This window comes from Empidonax traillii, unplaced genomic scaffold (assembly GCF_003031625.1).
Source record: "Empidonax traillii isolate 1590-97213 ecotype Southwest subspecies unplaced genomic scaffold, ASM303162v1 scaffold873:size564455, whole genome shotgun sequence".
In the NCBI taxonomy this organism is placed as follows: Eukaryota; Metazoa; Chordata; class Aves; order Passeriformes; family Tyrannidae; genus Empidonax; species Empidonax traillii.
In genome coordinates, this window is record NW_020956066.1 from 389,682 (window position 1) to 398,115 (window position 8,434).

Consider the following 8,434-nt stretch of genomic DNA (forward strand, 5'->3'; position numbering starts at 1 on the left):
ACACCGTATTAGGAAAGACAGGTTTTTAACTTATAAAATGAGCACTTCTGCAACAGAAACAACTGTCAGACAAATATAGAACCCTGAAATGTCATTTTTATGCTCTTTTTTTTTTCAAAGTAATGCTACACTTTAAAGTACAGCAGAAGATAATGACAGTTTGAAAGAAAAAAAGAACATATTTGATTTTAAAGACTAGGTATAGGAGAAGTGAGTCAGACCTAATCTCAGGGACACCAGAAGAGATTTGGAGTTACTGCATTTGGATTACTTCTGATGTAGTCCAGGATGACTGAGATCAGGATCTAGCAAACTTAAGAACAAACAAGCACAGAAATATCCTTCATTATGGAACACTTGAAGACAGTCAAAAAAAAAAAAAAAAAAAAAAAAAAAAAAAAAAAAAAAAAAAAAAAAAAAAAAAAAAAAAAAAAAAAAAAAAAGAGAGAGAGAGAGAAAGAAAAAGTACATAAAGCAAAAAGGTACATAAGCACAGACACATAGCTCCTCAAAAAGCTTTCTGATGTCTGACCCAAGCCCAGGTTCTTTCAGCCAGTGTAAACAGAGGCTCTACAATTCAGTTCTGTCTGTTGAATTAAATTCTCTAATTTTGAACTACTGCAAGGATGTGCAGGGTGTTATTGAAGAAAACTCTGGGGTGGAAGGAGCATATACTACTCACAATGCTGATCCTGGCAATGTTTGTATATACTTTATCAGGCAAGAGAGTAAATAGCAAGAAGGTCAGAGAAGTACTCTAAGATATGGCAAGCAGAACAAGAGAGATTTTGAAGACCAGAATAAGAGTTCTGATCTGGATAAACAAATAAACTTATTTATTTGTTTAGATGAAAAATTACATGTGGCCCTAGTCCTTGTCCTTGTAAACAAGATGGTTATGGTGCTTCCATCAAAGGAAGATTTGCATATAATTAAGGAGTTGTTGAAAAGTAAAGGATTTGGTGCTTTAGTGAGTCATGCAAAGCTGGAAGGACACAGAACTAAAGCATACAGTGCCACTGAAAGATAGAAAACAGGTAGAAACATACTCTTTTCTCACCATTGTACTTGATCAAACTGAAATAATAATAAAAAAAATGATGGTTCAGTAAAATCTCCACATAATCATAATTCTTTAGGATTAGGAGTATTTGACAAAAACTTGCCCAGTTTTGGAATGCCTTTGTGTGATTTGACACAAAAAGGAGAAATGGCAGAGATTGCAGCCACAAAAAAAGCCCTTTGCTTTGGCCCATGTATGTTGCCCAACCATTCCAGAAGACGAAGGTAAAGAAGTACAGCCTGCTTCAATTTGCCTGCACTGCTTTAGTTTCTGATATCACATCCCCATTTCTAATTGGGCAAAAAGATCTTTCTGTGGTGGCCAGCAATCACTTCTTTCTAGAGCAGCTTTCAGAACTGCTGCAATTCATGAAAGAGCAATTTCTTCAGCTTTCCAGTGTGCGTATGTTGCTTGTACCTCGTATCTCCAAATATGTTTTAATCAGAGCCCATAAAAATAAGAGCCACCCTTCATCATCAAATTTTGCCTTTGTAAAAACTGTTGCTGGCAGCAATGCTAACACTTTCCTTTACTCGGACTTCAAGAAATGGTTAGTATAATAGAATTATGGCAGTGATGCCTGGTAGTTGCTGTTCTACACTCACTACATTCTGCTCATCTAACATCTCAGCTATGTGACACGTTACTCACTTTTTGACCTAAATTATTATGCAATCTTACTTCTCGCTATTTAAAAATCACCTCATTTCACCTTGAATACCAGTAAGTAATGACAGCTGAAGTGATTCCTAAAATGATTTGTGCTTAGTTTCTGGAAGCTATTCAGGTAACAGGCCATACCAGCGTAGAGATGTTATTATCTGCCTGCTGTGCACTTGGAATTACTCTGAACATCTAGTTTGGACATCTGAAACAATCACAATTTTCCAGAGACAATTTACCAATAGTGAGCAAAGAGCATTTATAAGAAATATAAAAATACTATTTCAATATTGGCTAACAAGGGGATTTGTGAATGTTTTTTTTACCAGAAGTGTAAAGATACTATTTTGTATCCTCCAGTAGAAACACTGCAGAGAAACTGGTAAGAAAGGTTATGTTTAATAGTATCACACTCTAATTACAGAGTAGAATTTAATTACACAGATTATGGAAACAGTTATGGGGAGACACAATTACGAGGCATTTTGATCTCACAGAGGTAGTGAGATAAATCCTGCTGTCCTTGCTAGATCTTTTTTTCTAAGAATACCATTGAGCTAGGCACATGTCCCTCTGGCCCGTTGCTTCAGTGCAACAGCATCGTTCCTAAGCCATTTTGCAGTGTTTAGCAGGTACAGGTTCCCTACACAAGGTGGGGAGGGCACAGACACAGCCAGTCATGAGTGCAGAAGCAGCATGAGCTCTTTGGGATGTTGCTGCACAGAGCCAGGAATGGCAGTGCAAGGCATGCTCCTTCCCCCTGGTGTAGAGCAGTGCTGCAAAAATAAACCCAAACCATACATGCTTTTCTAAAATGGGAGCACGTATTGAAGCATGCATTATTATTTTAATCCCCAAGGGGCTTGTGGAGGCAGAAGTCACCGCCAATGGGCTAGAACAGACTGGGCTCCTCTGCACATCCAGAATTGGACTGAAAGGCTGGGAAGGGGGGGGAGAGGAGCCAGGTACGAAGCTGAACTCTGAGGAAATTGGTCACCAGTATGTTAGAGGACAATGTGTTCTTAATGCTTTGATGCTCCTGGGAAATGGTTATTTAAGGACCTCGATGTGACTTGAATCATGATTGAAAATTTTGGTATGGTAGCAGTGACCTAACAAGTCTTTATGGAGTTAGGTACAGAAATGCTCTGTAGTTACAATATCCCCCTATAGTGCAATATTAAGGCTGGGCAAGAGCTCAAAAGGGCTTCACAAAAAGGAGTCCTCCTAGCTGTTGCCCTTTATCATGGATATGATCAAAACAAAAAACATCCTGTTAAAATAATCTCTATCCTGGTAGACAGAAAGCGACTCAGGATCTAATGCATAGGAACCAGGATTTCCATAGCCCTTTCCTAAAAGGACTGCAGAGGTCCAAGACAAAGGCCGTAGTAACAACAAAAAGTGTGGCCATTTTTGTCACAGGTCTTGCTTGCTCCAATTTATTCAGTACTTATTGCACCCAGCATAAGACAGCACAGGGTCTGAGATCCCTAACCAGATTATTTACAACTACGCGTGGCCAGGTGAAAGCTTCTCTCATATTTATTAAGAAAAAAAGTGCCTAAGAGAAGGTTTTTTTCCACCTATACTCCCTTTGGTTATTATTTTGTAACTCTGTATAAGCAAAGTTTCGCTGCACCTGGTAAATATCTGTGGGGGCAGGATGACTCAGTCGCTTAAATATGTAGCATGGTTCCCCCTATTTCTGCGTTACAGCAACACCCCAGTCTGTGACTCTGAGCAAGTCACAGGCTGTCTTTCAGATGGTATTTAATGTGAGGTTCTCACTGCTTGCTAAGAAAGATCCCCTGGCACTTTTCACAAAAGTAGGGCTATTAACCTCTCTGACCTGACCATATTCCACTATTCATTAAGCACCACGGGGGGAAGAACTAGTTTAGTACTGACTGAGAAGGAATAGTGCCACCCACTAAAGCAAAAACATCACACTTAGCAGCAGCCTGAGCATATACGAACATAGACATATGTGTGTTTATAGTATATATACACACAGTGTATGTTGAACAGAAACCAAGGAGTAGTCTGATGTGGTAGTTATAATTCACCGTGTCTTAGATTAATGTGTTACATCGTTCAGTGGCAAAACTGACAAGATGTTACACGATCATGTTTAGTCACACTGGGTATGTTGTAAACCAAATAAAGAATTTTCTCTGATGCTCAGAGTTTCAGCATCCAGGGAGAAAGCCCTAGTCCATGACTGCAGCCTTAAACTGGCAAATTTACACCAGCAGAAAAGTGAAGCAGAGGAATGAGGCCCACGTTATTTCTCGCATCCCACTGTTTCCTCTCTACATTATGGCTGCTAAGAACAACTTTCCTGCTTGATATGTTTTCTTCCTGCCAGCTGCCACTTTAAATTAGCTTTTCTTATGTAATATGGTAGTAAGGATCTTTCTGTTCACGTCAGGAGATACATTTAACATGCTTCCAATACTCCAGCATAAGCAGCTGTGACATGCAGGCACTCTGAACATCCACAACCATCACCACCAATTACCCCCTTTATTAATCTGACCTTGCAGTGGATACCCAGGCAGAATTTCACTGTCAGTCTAACATTTCACAGCTTCCTATGTTTCATGAATATACATATATATAAATATATATATGTATACGTATGTGTTGTTTCACATTTCACTTGTTTGCTGCCCTCCCAAACACCAGCTTCTTAATTTTAGCTGCTTTGGTAATAAGACATAAATCACTTTTTTATGGCTGCTGCACCATTTTTCTGCTAACAGCTGCCATATTGCATTAGGCTACATGATACATGATGAAGAATGAGGGAGAGGTGGAGCACAACATGTGCAGCCTAACAAATTTATTATGCTGTTCAGTTGACAGGCCTATTCATCTTTCAACACTGAGAGTACAGTAAGTCCTACTAACCCAAACTAACAGCACTCCAGGAAAATGTTAAGAATGTAGATTATATACAAATCAGTAAACTCTGATACTGTGTATTCAGCTTGAATAATCCACTCCTCAATAATGGAACCTATGTATTTTAGGCATCTGTTACCCTTAGGATGCTTTTATGGAAAGGCATTTATAAATTAAATTTCCAAGCACAGCACAAAACTGTACCGAACAACGAAACTGTTTAGCATGTGGTTATGTTCACACAACTCAAAACCACTCAGGGCTTGTCCACACGGCAAGCTGTGGGGTGACACAGAGAAACCAGATCCCAGCTGAAGTAGCTTATAGCTTTCCAGTGGGCCCACATTTTGGAAAAAGGTGAGTACTCACCCAGAAGGATGCAGGGAGTCCCTATGGTGCCGGAATTGCTGCTCTCCCTTGCCTGAAAAGCCAAGCCTCATTCCTGTGTTTTGAAGAGATCATCCACAGTCTGAAGCATCCCCAGTCATGTTTATCATTTCAGCGCAGCTGGGCTTCTTTGACACTAGCACATATTTTCGAAATGGGCTGTAAAACCTGGCAAATGTGGAAAACCTGTTTAAAAGCTCTTACCTCAAACCCATCACGAGTTCTTACAGCTCTTTTTGTTGATTCCTGAAACTGAAATTTCCAAGCGGAATTCTTCCAACAGAAGTTGTTTCTATATGAGGGGAAAAAAAGAAAGTAATTAAAATATGTAAATTTGGAGTTATAGTATAGATTATTTGCATTTTAATAGTACACACTGTAGAAGATTTCATAAGTGGAACAAAGTTTTTAGAAGCTCTTAAAAGAAATACTACTCTTCCTTTCCATGTAAAGACCCCTGCAGCTTCTGCACCTATTGGGAGTTTCTTAAATCACAGAATTGAGACTCCCTATTAAGGAATACACAAATTCAAACTTTTACAATTCAACCTTTTGCCTTATTATCTCTACAGCGGCGTTCATAGTGTGGGAGATACTGTGATGTAATAATGTAATAATGGTAATTATGTGCAAATGGTAATTTTAAAGGTTTTAATAGTGACCTCTGTAACTAGAAACCTTATTGATCATGCCTACATTCATATGTATAATCACATAGTGCTGTCTAAATCCCAGTGTGGTTTGTACTGAAATCTGAGTAAAACCTGGGCTGGAGTCCCAAGGAAAAAAAATCTTGTTTGAGTGCTTCTCAGAAAGTGTTAAATGTCTCTCTTCCCCTCAAGAAACTAAAAAGCTGAGCAATTACTGTATTACTTCATAGAACTATAAATAGAAATTATTGAATCAAAACTTCATACAAAGTAAACCATGCTGGTTTGAATTTAGAGCATTTGCAAAACAATGCTTGAAAGAAGACTTTGGTAGGTTTTTTTGTTTCCCATCAGGATAGCAGCACTATTGCACCTAAAGAGACCCTTTTATTTCCCGTGTATTCTGAGACCTACACACAATTCTTTCAGTCTTTGCCATTTCAAATGGCACACACACCTCTTTTAGAATCCTAGCCTCCTTTTTTTGTGGTTGTTTGACTTTTTTTTGTTTGGGGCGGTTTGTTTTGGGGGGAGGTGGTTTGATTGTTTTGTTTTTGTTGGAGGGGGGGGTGTTGTGTGGAAACAGTCTGCAGACTTGGGACCAATTGGAGAGATCTGTTTAAAAATCCACAGTGCACCAAAGCACAGATTTCATGCTTTCCATCTCTGTTACTAATCTGTTCAGGTAGCCAGGATTTTCCTTCATGAAAGTTTTCTTCATGATCCACAAACCATTCAGACACAGAGATGAATAAGCAAGGATCAGTACCATGTCACAATATTTGGGCAATATCTCAAAGCGTCTTTCTCTGACCCATGGCAGTAAAAGCTCCTGAAAATTTAGATTTTTTTTTTTTTTTTTTGCTAAGACTTGAAAGAGCATTGGACACCACTACGTCTGGTCAAATTTGCTGGCTGCAGTGAGCAATAAACGAGACCACATTTTTCGTTCTCTTCATCTTTAAAATTAAGTTCATGTGAGCTGCCTTCTGTACGAGCGTACACGCTCAGAAAATCTGCAGTTACAGCTTGCCACTACAGAGGGGTGTTATTACTCACTCCCTCAGTGCAGCCATACAAGACCTAAGCACACTGTGCTTTGAAGAGGTTAACCATCTCTGAACCTTGTGAAGTGTTTTGAGTGTTAATGGTCTCTGTTCAGTTCTGTATTGCTTTGAAATAGACCAGCTTATGCATCTGTTTATTTGAACTTAGATTAGCTAATGCAGTTGTTTATTTTTTCTTAACTAGAGCACTAAAACACTTATTCTATATAGTTTTAATCATTAATTCCTAAGAAACACATTTTTTCAGCATAAGAACTTGGAAAAAGTTGCTTGCTTTGAGTGGGAAGAGTAAGATGATTTTATCCACATTTGGGTCTTATTGTTTTAAAAGCGGAAGAGAAATGACAAAATCTTGAGACCATTACATATGTGCAAAATTATTTGTTTATTTGATTTTTTAACTTAGGGAAATGCATGAATATATTTAAATTTTGTTTGGATAAAATTTTCCCTTGACACTATAGTCTATATATTTTAATTTGGTTTACTGCCTGGATGTTTTGCATAAAGCCAAAACCAAAAAGGACACTCTCCAGCTATACATAAGAAGATTGTTAGTTAACCACTTTTTAACCTTTCCATTTCTATGTAAGGATGCATCATCAGTATCAAAAAGCTTGCTCTAATTTCCTTACAAGGAACAATCTTTATAACAGCAGAATGAAATTGTGTTTAAAAAACCATTCTGAAACATCAGAAAGGAGCATATTGATTGTTTTCAAACAGAAATTTTCCAGTTCTCATTTTGCATTAAGGGTTTCTTTTGAAATTTACCTATATTCATCTTTAATGAATGTTAAAAAGCCTACATGAAATGTCTTCTGACCTGAAATGACATTTCTTTCAAATTTGTGTGTTGCTCTTTGGCAAGAAAACTGACAAATTTTAATTCTGGGTGGACCAAAAGAATTTTTTTTATTATTGTTGTTGATTTTTTGGTTTGGCTAGCAAACAAATACAAATAAATAATTTTTTTAAACAATTCTAGCCTTCAGATATAACTTCATCAGCAAAACTGTCATTTCAGTTTTACACGATGTAAACAACAAGTAACTGTATTTGTTTTCACAGGATTACGTCATACTTATGCAAGAGAAAAAGGAGCAAGATTTCCTGTCAAAATAGTAAGAAAAAAAAAAAAAGGTTAAAAAAAGGAAGGAAAAGAAAAACAAACCAGTGTAATAGAGCCACATCTCTCCTGTGTGTTGCTCGACACAAGCTGCAACAAACCTGACTTGAGACTCTGCAGGAGCATAGTTTGGAAGCGAGAAAAATAAATTGAATCCTGCAGCAGCAGCGCAACTCCCCCAGACACTGCACTGGGAGGAATCATGGGAGTTTCAAGGGGCTGTGGGTGGAAAAAAGGATTAGGAAGAGCCAGTGGGACTTGGCCGACCTTTGCTAACTTCCTGACCCCCACTTTCCACCCCTGGGAACTGGGTTCTGGTCGTGGGAACAACACCTGCCTTTCCCATCCCCATCTCCACAGGGGCTGCTGCTGCTGCCCCGCGGGTATGTAGGGCCAGGAGCGACCACAGCAAGGGGAAAGCCTCCTGTGCTTCATCTGCCCTGCTCTGGGGTCCACAGGGAGGGGGTAGCAGTGGGGTGAAAATATCTGATGTGTGATGAGCCATACGGTTCATTGCTGAAGGTTTTTTCTACAACTCCCCCAAGCAAAGCATCCAGCCCCAATT